A 17,911-nucleotide genomic window follows, 5' to 3' on the forward strand; every position below is an offset into this window, starting at 1 on the left:
AATTGTAATTAATAAAGTGATACATTTTAAGGGAAGATTTAAAGATCTTTAAATCAAAATAAAGAGCTATATCTTCCCATCTAAATTTCAAGTGCTTGCTTATTCTATTATGGCTGTATTCTGTTTTCATAATCTGGGTGTTAAAACTTTTTTTTGAAGGCCTCTTGTTTCTTTACAATAGTGATTTATCATTAAAGGTTTTTACATATTTATGAAGAAAGAAGGACTTATTCCAAGTAAGCAACTCACAGAGTGTTATCTCTACCTAATTTCTCAGGGTTTTTGTTTTATCTCTTGTATAATGAAAGTGAATTTTCTCTCCATTCTGTTCCTAGCTTCTTTTGATTCTCTCATTTTCTCTGTCCCATAGAGCATTGAATTCCACTCAGACAAAAACAAAGTCCTCATCACCCATGTTGCAATGCTGTACATAGATATGGGGCTATGCAACCTAAGAATGGTATCTTTATAATCAGGACAAAGTTCCCCAGGTGACTTGATCAATTTGCTCTAACTTCTTTCTCCCTCCTGACATTTGAAGCTCCAGTTGTTAAAGTTACTTTGCATCAAATTGCTTACAATTACACATTAACTTCATTACCAGACTTTCAGCTTCCCAGAATTACAGAATCACAGAATTTGAAAGGACCTCAGAGAATATCTAGTCTAATCCATACTCGAATCTCCTCTTCAAAACTACAATTCAATTAGATTCAACAAACATTTGTTAAATTATGTGCAAGGCATTGTGAGTAGATGCCAAGATACAAATATAAACCTGAAGTCCTTCTTACCTTCAAGGGACTTATATTCTGCTGGATGCTACAACATAGAGACAAGTAAATAAATTGAAGAACTGGTATAACTGGTATATGCAGAGCATGTCTCTGATGTTCCTCCTCACATGGAGAAAGCTGGGAAGTCTGTTTCTGTAATAGCTGTGATTCTGTATAATGGAAGCCCCTAGGGAAATTTTGTAATGGGTATAGCCATTTTGCAATTGGTTTGAGTTTGCTAATCATACAGTGAGCAGCAACATCAGTATTGGCTGCAGACCTGCAAACGTCATTAGCCAATCAGTCTTGGCTATATTCCTTGGTTCTTTCTCTGAGTTGCACCTCCATTTGACTTTTTTTTTTCCTTTGCTGATATGATCCAGTAATAAACAAGTACTATAAAGGAAGTACCTCTGATCTTCTGTGGAAGTGGTCTTCTGTGGCTAATATGTATCTTCATGAAAATACAAATTGGTTCATTGACTCACAGTTTGTTCTTTCACTTTAAATGAAAGAGATTAATCGGAAGACTCAAATTACATGTGTTTGAAAGATGAGGAAGGCAAGTTCCCAGGAGTCCAGAGATCTGAAAAAACAGAAATTTGAATCTATTCTGGCTTTTCCAACCAGCCCTTTAAAGATGCTTTGAAGAGTAAAAGCATTAAGGACTTTAAAGAACTCTTCTTGGTAGGACCAATGCTGTGGAAAAACTATACTGGTGAATTCACTATCCCCAGAGACAAAGGTTTTATAATGAAAAGTATGGCCTTGAGATGCTGGAGACAATTTTTGTTTCTTTTTTAGTGCTATATTTTTGAAATGAATATCCCTTTGTAAAAAAGGAATTAATTTAAGCAGTTAAATGGATATGGGAAACTGATAGCTAATAGTAAGGGGAGTACAATCAGTAGAGGCACAAGAAGGTAACATAAGACCCTTAAAGTCTCTTGGGACATTCCTAAACTCTTGAGTAGGAGAGTGAAGGTAGAGCATACTGACCATGTATTGTGTGTGTAGTGTATACTATATACTATATATATATATATATATATACTATATAAGTATATATAATTGTCATAGAGACTTTTTTTTGAACCACTTCAAATAAAGGAGAATCCATTTATTCTAAAGATATTACATTTTACTTTTTGAATTAGAAAAGTATTCATGTTGATGAAGCCATGATGGCTCTTGGTAATGACTACTTTATTTTCTCTATGTTCACTAGCATTCTCTTTCAAAGATTCTGATCTGACTTTGTTACTTGGCACTTCCTCTGATAGTGAATAATTAATTCCATCCATGCCTTTAGCTTTTGAGCAGCTCATTGATCTCTGTATAAATTCTCCACAGGGAACAGTCTAATATCTAGGAGGGTTTTCTTTAAATTTCTTGACATTGAATTGGTAGCATTATAGTACATATATTATCTATTGGTTATCTGTCACTTTTTCTATATGACTCACCAATCTATTTCTCTGGATACATATCTATATGATAATATTTTTATAATTACTCTTCATAATAATTCTCCATTTGTAATATGTTATAATTTACTTTTTGCTATAATCACATTAACCTTTGGTTGAACTTCAAAATTAATAATTTTCAGAAATCAAAATGTTCCATGTTTTACAAACACAGAATCACTGGAAGAACATAGATAATACAATCATAGCCTTTATTTCAGGGACATGCTTGAGATATTTTAAAGTACTGAACCAATTTTAAAATTCAATCTGGTTCTTTTCTTCCATTATATATATATATATATGTGTGTGTGTGTGTGTGTGTGTGTGTGTGTGTGTATGTATGTATACTATTATGTGTACGCTCTCTTGTCTATGTCCTGAAAATATGCTTTCTTCTAATGTTCTTGAAATTATATAGGTTATAAATGATGCCTAAGACTATTTATAAGTTATGTCTCATTCTTGCATTACAATCTATCCAGTTCTTTTATACTATCACACACTTATCTGATGAATGAATGAAATACTAATTAAAAGCTTACTACACTAAATCATCATAATTTCATAATCAAGAAATTCCAGCCAGGAGAGATTGAAAGAGAAATTCCATTTATAATAACTGCAGACAATATAAAATACTTGAGATTCTACCTGCCTAGACAAAGCCAGAAACTACAAAAGTACATTTCACAAAAATAAATTCAGATCTAAATAATTGGAGAAGTATTAATTGCTTATGGTAGGCTGAGCCAACATGATTAAAAATGACAATCCTACTTACATTAATTCACATGTTAAATGACATGGCAACTAAACTTTATAAAATAAGAAAAAATAATAAAATTCATGTGGAGAAACAAAAAGTCAAGTATATCATGGAAATATACAAAAAATATGTGAAGGAGGTAACACAGTAGTACTAGATTTCAAATTGTATTACAAAGAGTTAATTATCAAAATAATCTGGTACTGGCTAAGAAATAGTGGTGGATCAGTGGAACAGATTAGGTACACAATACACAGTAGCAAATGACCATGGTTTTCTAGCAATTGATAAACCCAAAGATCTAGCATTGGGGAACACGAAATCATTATTTGACAAAAATTTCTGTGAAAACTAGAAAGTGCTTTGGCAGAAATTAGACAAAGCTTAACATCTCACACCTTATCCTGAGATAAGGTCAAAATGGGTTTATGTTTTAGATAGAAAGGATTATATCATGAGCAAATCTAGTGAATATGGAATATATGATTTATGGAAAAAGGGAAGAATTTATGACCAAAAAAGAGAGAGCACATTATGAGAAATAAAATGGATAGCTTTGATTATATCAAATTAACAAGCTTTACAGAAATAAAACTAAGTCAGCAGTCAAGATTAGGAAAACAAATTCAGGAAACTGGAAGAAATTTTATAGCAAGTTTCTCTCTGAAAAAGGCCTTATTTAACAAATATATGAAGAATTTAGTAAAATTTATAAGAACATGAATCATTTCCTAATTGAAAAAGAGTCAAAAGATATGAACAATTTCCAAAAGAAGAAATCAAAGCTATCTATAGTCATATAAAAATGCTCTGTCACTATTATTTTAATAGCTTTTCATTTTTTCGATTATATGAATTGATAGTTTTCAACATTCACTTTTTTAAAAACCTTTTTTCCCCAAATTTTATCCCTCCCTTTCTCCTCTCCCTTCTCTAGATAGCAAGCAAACCAATATAAGTTAAACACATGTAATTCTTCTAAACAAATTTCCATATTTGTCATGCTGCATAAGAAAAATCAGATCAAAAGAGAAGAAAAATAAACAAATAAACAACCAATAAAGAAGTGAAAATAATATGCTTTATTCCATCTTCATTCTCCTTAGTTCTCTCTCTCTTGATGCAGCTGGCTCTTTCTTTTCCAAGTCTATTAGAACTGCTTTGAACTACCTCATTATTGAAAAGAGCCAAGTCCAAGACAATCAATCTTCACATAACTTTGTTGTTGGGGTGTACACTATTCTCTTGGTTCTACTCACTTCACTTAGCATCAGTTCATGTAAGCCTTTTCAGACTTTTTCTGAAATCAGGCTCATCAATTTCTTATAAAACAATAATATTCCATTACCTTCATGTACCAAAACTTATTCAGCCATTTCCCAGATGATGGGCATCCATTCAGTTTTAAGTTTGGTTTTCAATATGATTTGAATTTCAGTATGATTTTCAATATGATTTTCAATATTCAAGTCTAAGGAAATCTAAAGGTATGCTCAGGGTTCTAACCCTGCTATTCTGTATTTGTAATTCCAGTAGGATCTGAAAGATTCTTGACACTAGCACAATTTTTGTTCTTCATTAGGATTCACTCATTTCAAAATAGTTCAATAATCTACTTTGAAACAAACTGTCTTATGGAGAAGATTAAACACATTATGTCAAAATTTCTACCAAGGGCAGAGAAATCAGATAGTTTTCAATTTCTTAAGGAAATATTTTTGAACAAACAAATAGGCCATGATAGAAATGTATACTGAGAAAATTCAGTGGCCAGTGGCCAAGGGACAACATTTTAAAAATAAATTATTTTTCTAAGTTCCCCAGGAAAGAAAAGAGATGGCAAGGATGCTTGACCCAATGAGGAAGTAAGGGAAAGAGGTTGGTGACAGAAATACTTTAATTCATGGATTGTGATTTTGAATAATGTATTTTTTTTACCTTCTAATTTAGATAAACTGGCAGTCCAAACCACGGTTAAATATGTTTTCCCCTAAGTCTGACATTAGCTGTGAAAGTTAGTCCAATGAAATTTCATTAACAACAAAAATAACAATCACATTCTTTTGGTTCTGCTTACTTCACTCAAAATCAGTATTTTTAGTCTTTCCAGGTTTTTCTGAAATTAGCCTTCTCATCATAATATTATTTCATTACATTCATATACAATAACTTATTCAGCCATTTCTCAACTGAGGGGTGCTCACTCAATTTCCAGTTCCTTACTACAATAAAAAGGGCTGCTACAAACATTTTTGCGCATGTGGGTCCCTTGTCCCTTTTTATAATTTTTCTGAAATTTAGACCCAATAGTGGCACTACTGGGTCAAAGGATATGCAGTTTTATAGCCCTTTGATCATCTAAGTCATAGGGAAATGCAAATTGAAATAACTCTGTCATATGACAGAAAAAGAAAATTACATATATTGGAGGGGTTGTGGAAAAATTGGCATACTAATTCACTGTTGTTGGAGTTATATATTGATTCAACTAATCTGGAGGAACATTTTGGAACTGCACTCAAAGAACTACAACATTATGACCATTTAACCCAAAAATATCACTAAGGTCTCTACCACCATAGATTTCAAACAAAAGGGAAAGTACCTAAATATCAAAAAATATTTATAGGAACTTTTTGTGGTAGTAAAAAATTAATAATCGAGGTGATGCCTATCAATTGGAATTGGGAAATAGCTTGAACAAGTGGTGGTATATGATTGTGATGGAATACTGTGATGTTGTGAAGAAATGATAAGCAGAATGTTTTCAGAAAAAACAGGGAAGACATGTGAACTGATGCAAAGTGAAATGATCAGAGAAGAAAATATAGAAATGTTTTGCATAACTGCAAAGTATGTATAATTTATATAATTTACCTCAAGGAAGGGGAAGGGAAGGAGATATTTTGGAGCCCCAAATTTTAAACAATTAATTTAAACTTTTTGTTCACCTGTAATTAAGACAAAAATAAAATTAAATGTTAAAAAGGGCTTACTATTTTCAAAACACTATGCAAAGTGTTAAAAATACAAATAGAAAAATAAAACAATTTCTGAAATTTAGAAAATCACATTCTAGTAGGGGATACAACATATGGAAGCTTTTATCTGCAAATCAAATAGAAAAGTCCCATGGTTCTTAAGGATGCAGCAAAGTAGATGACAATGATTCTTTCTTACTATCATTTCCATCTATAGACTAATATCAAGTTCTAATGTTGAACAAATTAACAATTTCAAAGATTTTAGTAACAAAAACTTTCCTTACTGTGTCTTCAATAGATATACTGCAGGGCATGCAGAAGTGATTACCAGACAGCATCTCCCTTATTTTTACTATGATGGCCAAGGACAATGAGCTGGAAGCATTGCCATTCCAAAGGCCGTGGGGTTTTAAGGTTCTGGGTTATCTCCATTAAGATCTTAGTGGAGATGGTAGTTAAGAAGGTGCTGGTAGGAGACTTTCCCATGTGCAGCCTCTTCTTTCCTCTCCTCCAAGATGCTTCAGCTAATCTGGATTACTATCCCTGTGGGTAGGAGTACCTACCTACTCCTACTGTTGATGGTAAGGATGGCTGGTCTTTTTCTACAGGAGTTTTCTTCCTAGATGATAGCTGTAAGGGCAAAGCTATAAGCAAGAACCACTGGTCTGGGATAGTATCTGTGATACTTTTATTATATTTTAACACTTCTTTTGATGCAAAATTCATTCATAGGCTTCAGTCTATGTATCTCCACAATATACCACTCCATTGACCTTCTAGTGACTTGTAATTCTAATTCTTTAGCAGTATCTTTTTACAGCATCATCAGAAAAATATTCATAGGTTCTAAAATTTTGCTAGGAATAAGGTAAAGCTCATTGGCTTATATTCTACATATTCTATTTTCCCCTCATTTTTGGAAACAGATAAGCATTTATTTTACTCTACTTCTGTGGCACTTCTCCTAGTATTCACTGTCTTTCAAAAATAACTCAATATGACTTACCAATCATACATATTCATTCTTTCAATTCAATGAAGAGAAGCACATTTAGACCCAATGACTTGAATTTGTCCAGAGTAGAGAGGAAATTTCTTTACTTGTCTTGGGTTTTAACTATTTGTAAGTTTTCTTTTTTCAGTGATTCAAATACCCTTCTATTTGCAGAGGAAATAACATAAGAATTGAATAATTTACCTTTTCTTTCTTGAAATAACTGTCATTCTACACATCCAGAGTAGTGATGGTACAAACATTTTCATCCTCAAATAGATAGTAAAAATAGAGGATTTAGGACATTTCCTATATCCATTATGCTATGCTGCCTCTCTAAAGTTTATTTAGTGACCCCTCCCTTCACAATCTTGATAATTGTCCTCTTTGTCTTGATGTAATTAAGTCTATCCCTGGATTTGACTGATGAGCCAAAGGTTCCTCCATTTGCCTTTCATGAACCTTTATTTTTGGCAACCACTTTAATGACTGAAGATTAATGGGATATGACCAATGGTTAATGGGATAGCTGCAACTATATTTTGCTCTAAAACACTCTTTGGTGCCAGCATCTACGAAAGAACACTGAACTGCCATTTTTCTTTTAAACTTTATAAAGAAATTAAAATCATGTTAAACTCTTCTGGATTGAAATCTCTGTGATTTCATTTACTAATTTCTTACTTGAATTCTCAGTATAACTTGAGAAGCAACATTATGACAAATCGTGAAATAACAGGATTAGAATCAGGAAGACAAGGATTCAAGTCCTGCCTCTTATTCATACTAGTGGTGTGACTATGTACAATTAGCTTAATTTCTTTGTGCCCTAAGAAATCTCCAAGACAATTAAGTTGCAAATGTTATACAGTTTTTATATTGAGAGTTTCTGATACAATGCAATCACAAATTCAGTTTTTCCTCTCTTTCCCAAATGTCCTTACTTTTCTCCACCACAGTATTCCTCACATATGGCAATAATCATAGCTCTATTTTTATACTACTTAAAATATATTAATGTACTTAATTAAATTTACATATTCAAAGGAAAGCATATGATATCTATTTTAAAAGGATATATACACATACATAGATATCTATGTGTGTGCTATATTCATGTACACTTATAATCAAATTTTATCATGAAATTAAAATATTTTGGTAGAAGAAAATTTATTTTGTTATTCACCATAAACATTTTCATTCAAATGACTTTTATGCATGGTAAAAATACCTGTTAACTAGTCTCACATATCTGGACACTTATTAAATGGCTATCCTTAAACTAAATGTGGTAGCATTTCATTTAGGCAGCATTATTTGAGCATTTTCTACATATAAGTAGATTTTGTAAATAATAGTTTATTCTCCCAATCCAAAACTTATTTATCTGAAGTATTTTTGATTGAAATTATTTTTACACAGAGAATAGTAAGAGATTTAACCTCTTTTTTTGTAATTACTTAGCATCAACCTTATGAACAACCATTAATGTACTATGTTATAATTCACAATACAGTTGGGTATCTTCTTTCTATTTTTCTGCTTCCTTCACCACTGTCAAACTGTTAACTGTCACTTCCTACTGCTATCATCATGCTTGCTAAATGAATCCCATAAATACTACCACCTACAGCTGACAATTTGATATTCCTAAAACAAAGATGTGACCATGTTACTCCCCTACTCAAAAAACTTAATTTACCTCAACAGTAGAATATATTTAAATGTCACTCCTCACCTCCTGCCTCATACCATTTCTTGGTTCTTTTAGGACTTAACTTAATCTTCATGCTTAGCTCAGAGCTTTCACATAGTACATATTTAATGAATGTTCATGAACTAACCTACTGGAGCTATTTCCAGATCTCCTCCACCACCCAGCTGCTAGTTCCCTATCTTATAAACCTATTCTGTATTAATTTTTGTACATATTATTATATAATATAATACCTATTAAATTGTTTATATATAATAGATATTCAAAGGAAATGGGATACTCCTAGATCATTCAACTGTAAAAGGAGGTTTACTTAGCTATAGAGGAAGATATTCAATATCAGATTTGGACAGTAAGATTTAGAAATTGAAAAGGGTGGTGATGTTTTCTTATTTTGTTCTTATATCTCCAGTTTTATACAATAACTTGTATATAATACACACTTAATAAATACTTGATTTATCTGGTTCTCTCTGTATTAAACCATGCAGTCCTTACAGCATTTGGCCATTTTGAATTGATCTATAGCTTAAATAGAGCCATTTTCCTGAGTTGTGGTCACATCTGTGGCTTCATTTCCCAGAATCAGATCAAGACTGGGACCCAAGGGTATAATAACATGGAAACACATGCCTTCTCATACACATTTGTGTTAGTGAGTGTTCTTTTGATGGTTTGTCTATTATTAATATAACCTATAGTTAGAATGTAGATTAGTGTGATTAAATTTCTATTACTCAAGATCTAGAATTAAGTTACACAAATAATATACCTGATTTTGAGAAAGGTGTTTGACAAAAATATCTCTTGATAGTTTTGTAAAAAAAAAAAAAAAAAAAAAAAAGAAAGAAAGAAAGAAAAAGAAAAAAAAAACATGGAATGATGAGGAATCATTCATTAATTCACTTGTTCAATAAAAGCTTTTTTTTTTTGCAAAATTTTCCAGTTGGACAGCTAGACAGAGTTTAGTGGATAGGGAATTAGACATGGAGTCAGGGAAGATCTGAATTCAAATCTGACCTCAGATATTTAATAGATATGCAATCTTGGTAAAGTCATTTAATGTCTGCCTAGGTTTCCCCAAGTATAAAATGGAGATAATAAAAACACAAACTTCACAGGAATGTTGAGAGGATCAGATGAGATAATAGTTGTAAAGTGTATGGCATATAGTAAATACTTATTAAATATTTTATTTCTTCTTTCCTTTTGGAAGAGTCCTCAATAATCATTATTCCAAACTATACCCTTATCACCCAACCTGGTCTCACACATGAATGTGCAAATGACATTTCCGATTTTGCTTTAAGGGTTCAGTTAAAAGGTAATACATTGCTATACTGCTACCTGAAGCATTTGATTTCACTTTTGGATAGTTTAATTATTAGAAATATTTTCTACTAAATCTCCATTATCATATTCAGATTCAATGCTTATAATCATGCTTTCCCTATTATATATTTGTGATGTTCATTTATTTTAAAACTAGTGTCAGGTTTTAAAATTTTCCTGTTAAATTTATTTATCTTTGTTATTTAAAAATTAAATTGAATTTTATTTAAATTACCCAAAATGTTATTTTCTTTCATTTCCTTCTAACCATTAAGAAACAAAATAAAACTCAGGTACTAAATTAGCAATTTCAAACAAACCAAAATCATACATTGGTCATGTGATGTCTTTAAACATACATTCTTTAAATTCCTCATCAAGATTTTCTCTGTCTCTTCAAAGCTGCTTCTCATCCTTTCTGAGCTATTTACCTAAAGAGTTTTATTTCATTTGTGGCCAAAGAAGAACTGGAATAAATTATTAAATGCAAAATGGATAATTTTGATTATATTAAGTTTAAAAAGTTTTTGTACAAACAAAACAAATGCAGACAAGAATTGAATGGAAGCAATAAACTGGGAAAAATTTTACTTTCAAGGCTTCTGATAAAGGCCTTATTTAAAAATATCTAGAGAGAATTGATTCAAATTTATAAGAATTCAAATCATTCTTCAATTGATAAGTGGTCAAAAGATATGAACAATTTTCAGATGAAAAAATTAAAACTCTTTCTAGTCATATGCAAAGGTGCTCTACATTGCTATTGATCAGGGAAATGCAAATTAAGACAACTCTGAGGTACCACTACATAACTCTCAGTTTGGCTAAGATAACAGGAAAAGATAATGATGCATGTTTCAGGGGATCTGGGAAAATTAGAACACTAATACATTGTGGTTTTTTTTTTTGTTGTTGTTGTTTTGTTTTGTTTTGGTTTGGTTTTTGTTTTGTTTTGTTTTGGTTTGGTTTTTGTTTTGTTTTGTTTTGTTTTATAATTACAATTTTTTGACAGTATATATGCATGAGTAGTTTTTTTTTATAACATCTTGTATTCATTTTTCCAAATTATCCCCTCCCTCCCTCTACTCCCTCCTCTAGATGACAGGCAATCCCACACATTTTACATGGAACACTAATACATTGTTGGTAGACTTGTGAACTGATTCAGCCATTCTGATGAGCAATTTGAAACTAGGCTCAAAGAACTATCCAACTGTGCATATGCTTTGATCCAGCAATGTTTCTACTGGGCTTGTATCCCAAAGAGATCTTAAAGAAGGGAAAGGAATACACACATATGAAAATGTTTGTGACACCTCTTTCGTAGTGGCAACCTGGAAACAGAGTAGATGCCCATTAGTTGGAGAATGGCTGAATAAGTTATGATACATGAATGTTATGAAATAACATTATTCTATAGGAAATGATCAGCAGGACAATTTCAGAGAGTCCTGGAGAGAATTTATGAACTGATGCTAAGTGAAATCTTAGAATTGGCACCAGCAAGATTCTATGATGATCAATTCTGATGGATATGGCTCTCTTCAACAGTGAGATGATTCAGGCCACTTTCAATGGTGTAGTAATGAAGAGAGCTATCTGCTCCCAAAGAGAGGACTGTGGGGACTGAGTGTGGATCATAGCATAGCATTTTTACTCTTTTTGTTGCTATTTGCTTGCATTTTATTTTCTTTCTCATTTTTTTCCTTTTTGATCTGATTTTTTTTTTGTAGCATGATATTTGTAGATATATATATATGTATATATATACATAAGAATTGTACATATTTTGCATATATTGGATTATTTTCCTTCTAGGGGAGGAGATAGGGAAAGGGGAGGGAAAATTTTGGAACATAAGGTTTTCAAAAGTTATTATTGAAAATCATCCATGCATATATTTTGAAAATAAAAAGCTTTAATTAAAATGTTATTCCTTAGAATTCTATCTATATTTACTCTGAATCCTTTAAAATCTGTTTTGTCAAAAATGTACAGGGTAAATCATTCCATTCTTAGATATCCTATATTAATCCTTCCATAAATTCAATAACACAGTGGTTACCTTCACTTCACATCCCCTGCTCAAGTTTCTCAAATTTGTCCCTGCTGGTAGGAATTTGATATATAATAGAATGTCTTCTTTTTTATTACTGCGAGCCAAAAATATTGATTTATGTTTTAGACAGAGAGTGAAAACTCTAGAAACTGTTAGATGATTATATGTACCAATATAGTACTCCATTTGAGTTCAGCTTTCCACATCCAATTTCACTGGACTATTTTGATCACCAAAGAGAGATAACTTTTCTTCTCAGGCTTCTAGAGGTGATCCTAGAGGAGATGATTTTGTAAAACTATTGTTCAGATTCTAAGAGTTAGTGGCCACCATGATAAATTAATGAAAGTTAATTAGCTTTTAGAAATGATTGCCTTCTTAGCTTGAACAATAGGAAGATTTGGTATACTCTAAATAAAGGGCATACTCTCCCACAAGTACAAACAATAAATAGAAAGGGATGGGTTCAGGCTTAAAGAGGTCATCTAGCCAAAGATATATAACTCCTAATTGGATGGAAATTGTGTTTTTCCTTCATTAATTCTTTATCAAGTTCTGAAATGTGTAGCTTTCTATAGGGCTCTAAGAGTCAGTGCCTTGTTAGCATCCATAACTGTACTTAATTCTGACCTGAAGAGGTCAAGTTTCTTGAAACTCTTTCTCTCTCATATAACTAAATTGTCCTCTTCCAACAATTACTCCTGGGGCACTGTTAGGTCCATTGGGAAGCCCAAACCTTCTAACTTTTGTTATGATCAACTTGGGACAATGGTAAGGTAGACACACAGTAACTTTTTGGTTATAGGCAGAAGACTATGGTTCCTCAAAACCTCGCTGAGCTTAATTCTTGGTTGATAGAATCCCTTCTATCATACATAAAACCAGTTTCATGTACAGTATCATCTGATTTCATTGAATGGCTATATGTAGTTCATTCCTCTCAAAAGCATCATGCAGCTTAGAGTAGGAAAATCTCATCCTATAAAGGTATCAGTAGTAATATCATCCTGTCATGTTTACTGGTGTTTATATTACTTTAATATGTCAAGTTTCCATGACAGATTTGTGGTTTCTTTCCTGACCTGCCCATCAATTTTTTTGCCAGTAACCTATTAGATAATACTTACTAGGCATTTATTTTTTTCTAGGCACAAAATCAAGAAAAGACACTAGTTACAAATCATACATAAATCAGGATATACTAATAAATCCTTCTTTTAAATAGATTTTATTTCATTAAATATTTGCTAATTGTATATATAAAATTGTCATACTTTGCATGGGTTTATAAAAGTCTTCCCAAGTATTTTCTGAAACCATCATGTTCCTAACTTCTTAGAACATAATAGAGCATAATCAGATACTACAACATTTTTAGCCTATCTATTAATTAATGTCCATTCTTTCAATTTCTGATACTTTGTCATCACAAGAACTGTAATAAATATTATTGTATAAATAAGTCCTTTTATCTTTTCTTCTATCACTCGGGTTAATATTGATATTGCTAAATCATAGAATAATTACAGTTCATAAGTCTTTGGGCTTAATTCAAAATTGCATTCCAGAACGGTTGGATAAGTTCACAACTCAATCAACAATGCATTAGGATACTAATTTTTCCCCAGTATTTGTCATTTTTCTTTTCTGTCATGCTCTGATTGTTTTTTGCTTCCCTTCTAATCTTGTCTGCATTGATTTTGTTTGCACAAAAACTTTTAAACTTAATATAATCAAAATTATCCATTTTGCATTCCATAATATCCTCTAGTTCTTCTCTGACCACAAATTCCTTCCTTTTCCACAGATCTGAGAGGTAGACTAGCCTTTGTTCTTCTAATTTGCTTATAATACATAAGCAGTATTTATGTCTAAATAATGATCTCTGTTATGACCTTATCTTTGTATAGGGTGTTAGGTGTGGGTCAATGCCTAGTTTCTGCCATACTAATTTGACTCAAATTTATAAGAATTCAAGCCATTCTCTAATTGATAAATGGTTAAAGCATATGAACAGATAATTTTTAGATGAAAAATGTAAAGCCATTTCTAGTCATATGAAAGAATGCTCTAAATCATTATTAATCAGAGAAATAAAATTTAAGACAATTTTGAGGTACCACTACATACCTCTCACCTTGATTAAGATGACAGAAAAAAATAATGATGAATATTGAATGGTATATAAGAAAACTAGGATACTAATACATTGTTGGTGGAGTTGTGAACTGATCCAACTATTCTAGAGATTAATTTAGCACTATGCCCAAAGGGTTATTAAATTTTGCCTATGCTTTGATCCAAGAGTGTCTTTCCGGGGCCTGTATCCCAAAGAAATCATAAAGGAGAAAAAAGGACCTATGCATACAAAAATGTTTGTAGTACCCCTTTTTATAGTGGCAAAGAACTGGAAACTGAGTGGATGCTCATTAGCTGGAGAATGGCTGAATAAGTTATGGTATATAATTGTTATTATAATTCTATAAGAAACAATCAGCAGGATGATTTCAGAGAGTTTACTTACATAAACTTATGCTAAGTAAAGTGAATAGAACCAGGAGAACATTGTATACAAGAAGATTATATAATGATCAACTTTGTCAGACTGGCTCTTTTCAAGAACAAGGTAATTTACGCCACTTTCAATGGTGTTGTGATGAAGAAAGCCATCTGCACCCAGAGAGATACCTGTGGGTACTGAATATGAATCATAATATAGTATTTTTCTCCTTTGTTGATGTTGTTTCCTTGCATTTTTCCTCAATTTTTACTTTTTGATTTGAATTTTCTTGTGCAGCATGATAATTGTGGAACTATACATAGAAGAATTGCACATGTTTAGCATATTGGATTACTTGCCATCTAGAGAGGGACTATGGCAAAGTGAAGGAAAAAAATTGGAACATAAGGTTTTGTAAAAGTGAATCAAAAAGCATCTATGCATAACTTTTGAAAATAAACAGCTTTAATAAAAAAAGAAAATCACAACAATCTTTCTGATGAATATTGATGCAAATTAAAAAAATATTAGCAAGGAGATTACAGAAACTTATCAGCAGGATAATACTCTATGACTAAGTGAGATTTGTAACAGGAATAGAGGGTTGATTCAATATCAGGAAAACTATTACCATAATTGACCATATTAGAAACAAAATGCACAGAAATCATATGATAATCTCAACAGATGCATCAAAAGATTTTGACAAAATATAGCACCTGTTCCTATCAAAAACATTAGAGAGCACAAGTATAAAGGGAACTTTCCTTAAAATAATAAGCAGTATATATCTAAAATTAACAGCAAGCATTATTTGTAATAAAGAGAGGCTGGATATATTTCCAATTAAGTGAGGGGTGAAACAATGATGCCCCTTATTACCACTATTATTCAACATCATACTAGAAATGTTGGCTTTAGCAATAAAAAAAGAAAAAAGAAATTAAAGGAATTAGGATGGACAATGAGATAAAACTACCACCATTTATAGGTGATATGATGATATATTTAAAGAATTCTTGTAAAATATAAAATAAATCCACACAAATCATCAGCATTTCTATATATGACTGACAAAACCCATAAGCAAGAGATAGAGAAATTCCTTTTATAATAACTATAGACAAAATAAAACATTTATCAAAATAAAACCTGTCAAGACAAACCCAAGAACTATGCTAATACAATTACAAAACACTTCTTACACAAATAAAGTCACATCTAAACAATTGGGAAATTATCAATTACTCATGATTAGGCTAAGCAAATATAATAAAAATAACAACTGTGCCTAAATTGGCCAACCTGTTCAGTACTATACTATTTAAAGCCCCAAGATATTATTTTATAGTACTACAAAATAATGATAAAATTCATATGGAACAACAAAAGTTCAGAAATATCAAAGGAAATAATAAAAAGATACAAAGGATGATGGTTTAGCAGTAACAAACCTAAAATTATATCACAAAGCAATAGTTATCAAAGCCATTTGGTACTGGCTAGGAAATGGAGTGATGGATCTGCAGAAGAGATTAAATACAAATGACATAATAATCAAGGTCTATAGTAATCCAGCTTCTGAAATTATAACTCACTATTTGACAATAATTGCTGGGAAAATTGCAAATAAAACTCAGCTTAGACCTACATCTCATTCACCATATCAAAAATAAAGTTAAAATGAATACATAATTTGGGCATAAAGTATGATACCATAAAAAAAAAAAAATAGGAGAGCAAGAGATAATTTACTTATCAGATCTTTGGAGAAGGGAGGAATTTATGTCTGAAGAACAACTAGAGAAAATCATGACAGGCAAAATGTACAACTTTGATTATATTAAATTAAAAAGGTTTTTTTTCCACAAACAAAACCATCATAAACAAGATTAAAAGAGCAGTACAAATCTGGGAAAATATTTATAGCCAGTTTTTCTGATAAAGGAAGCATTTCTAAAATATATAAAAAAACTAGGTCAAATGTATATGAATACAAGTCGTTCCCAAATTAATAAATGGCAAAGGATATGAACAGACAATTTTCAGATGGCAAAACCAAAGTGATCTATAGTCATCTGAAAAAATGCTCTAAATCACTTTTCATTAGAGAAATGCAAATTAAAATAACTCTGAGGTACTGCCTCACACCTCTCAGATTGGCTAAGATGATAAAAAAATGATAAATGTTAAAGGGGATATGGAAAAACTGAGACAATGCAGTTGGTAGAGTTGTGAAATGACCCAACCATTCTGTAGAGCAATTTGGAACTATGCCCAAAGAGCTATAACATTGTACATACCCTTTGTCCCAACAGTGCCATTACTGGGTTTGTATTCCAACAAAATCATAAAGGAGGCAAAAGGACCCATATGTGCAAAAATATTTGTAGCAGCTCTTTTTTTGTGGCAGCAAAGAATTGGAAAAAGATATAAATGTCCATCAACTGAAGAATGTCTGAACAAGTTGTGGTTTATGAAAATAATTGAATATTATTGACTTCCAGCCAAGATGGCGGCGTGGAGGCAGACAGCTGCTTGAGCTCCATGTTTACTCAGAACTTATTTCATGACAAGCCTCAGAGTCAATGCTTGACCAGAAAAGAAACCCACAAATAATCACCAAGAGAAGACATCCTTGAAATTCACCAGAGAGTATGTGCCAAAATGTTTGTGGCAGCTCTTTTTGTTGTAGCTATAAACTGGAAATTGAATGGATGCCCATCAATTGGAGAATGGTTGGGTCAATTATGGTATATGAAGGTTATGGAATATTATTGCTCTGTAAGAAATGACCAGCAAGAGGAATACAGAGAGGCTTGGAGAGACTTACAGGAACTGATGCTGAGTGAAATGAACAGAACCAGAAGATCGCTGTACATTTCAATGTTGTTTGAAGAGGTATTCTGATGGAAGTGGATATCTTCAACATAAAGAAGATCCAGCTCACTTCCAGTTGATCAATGATGGACAGAAATAACTACACCCAGAGAAGGAACACTGGGAAGTGAATGTAAATTGTTAGCACTACTGTCTATCTACTCAGGTTACTTATACCTTCGGAAGCTAATACTTAATGTGCAACAAGAAAATGGTATTTACACACATATATTGCATCTAGGTTATATTGTAACATATGTAAAATGTATGGTATTACCTGTCATGGGGGGAGGGAGTGGAGGGAGGGAGGGGATAATTTGGAAAAATGAATACAAGGGATAATATTATAAAATAAATGAATAAATAAACAAACAAACAAATAAATAAATGAATAAATGAATGAATGAATAAATGAATAAATAAATAAA

Source organism: Sminthopsis crassicaudata, chromosome 2, assembly GCF_048593235.1.
Source record: "Sminthopsis crassicaudata isolate SCR6 chromosome 2, ASM4859323v1, whole genome shotgun sequence".
Lineage (NCBI taxonomy): Eukaryota > Metazoa > Chordata > Mammalia > Dasyuromorphia > Dasyuridae > Sminthopsis > Sminthopsis crassicaudata.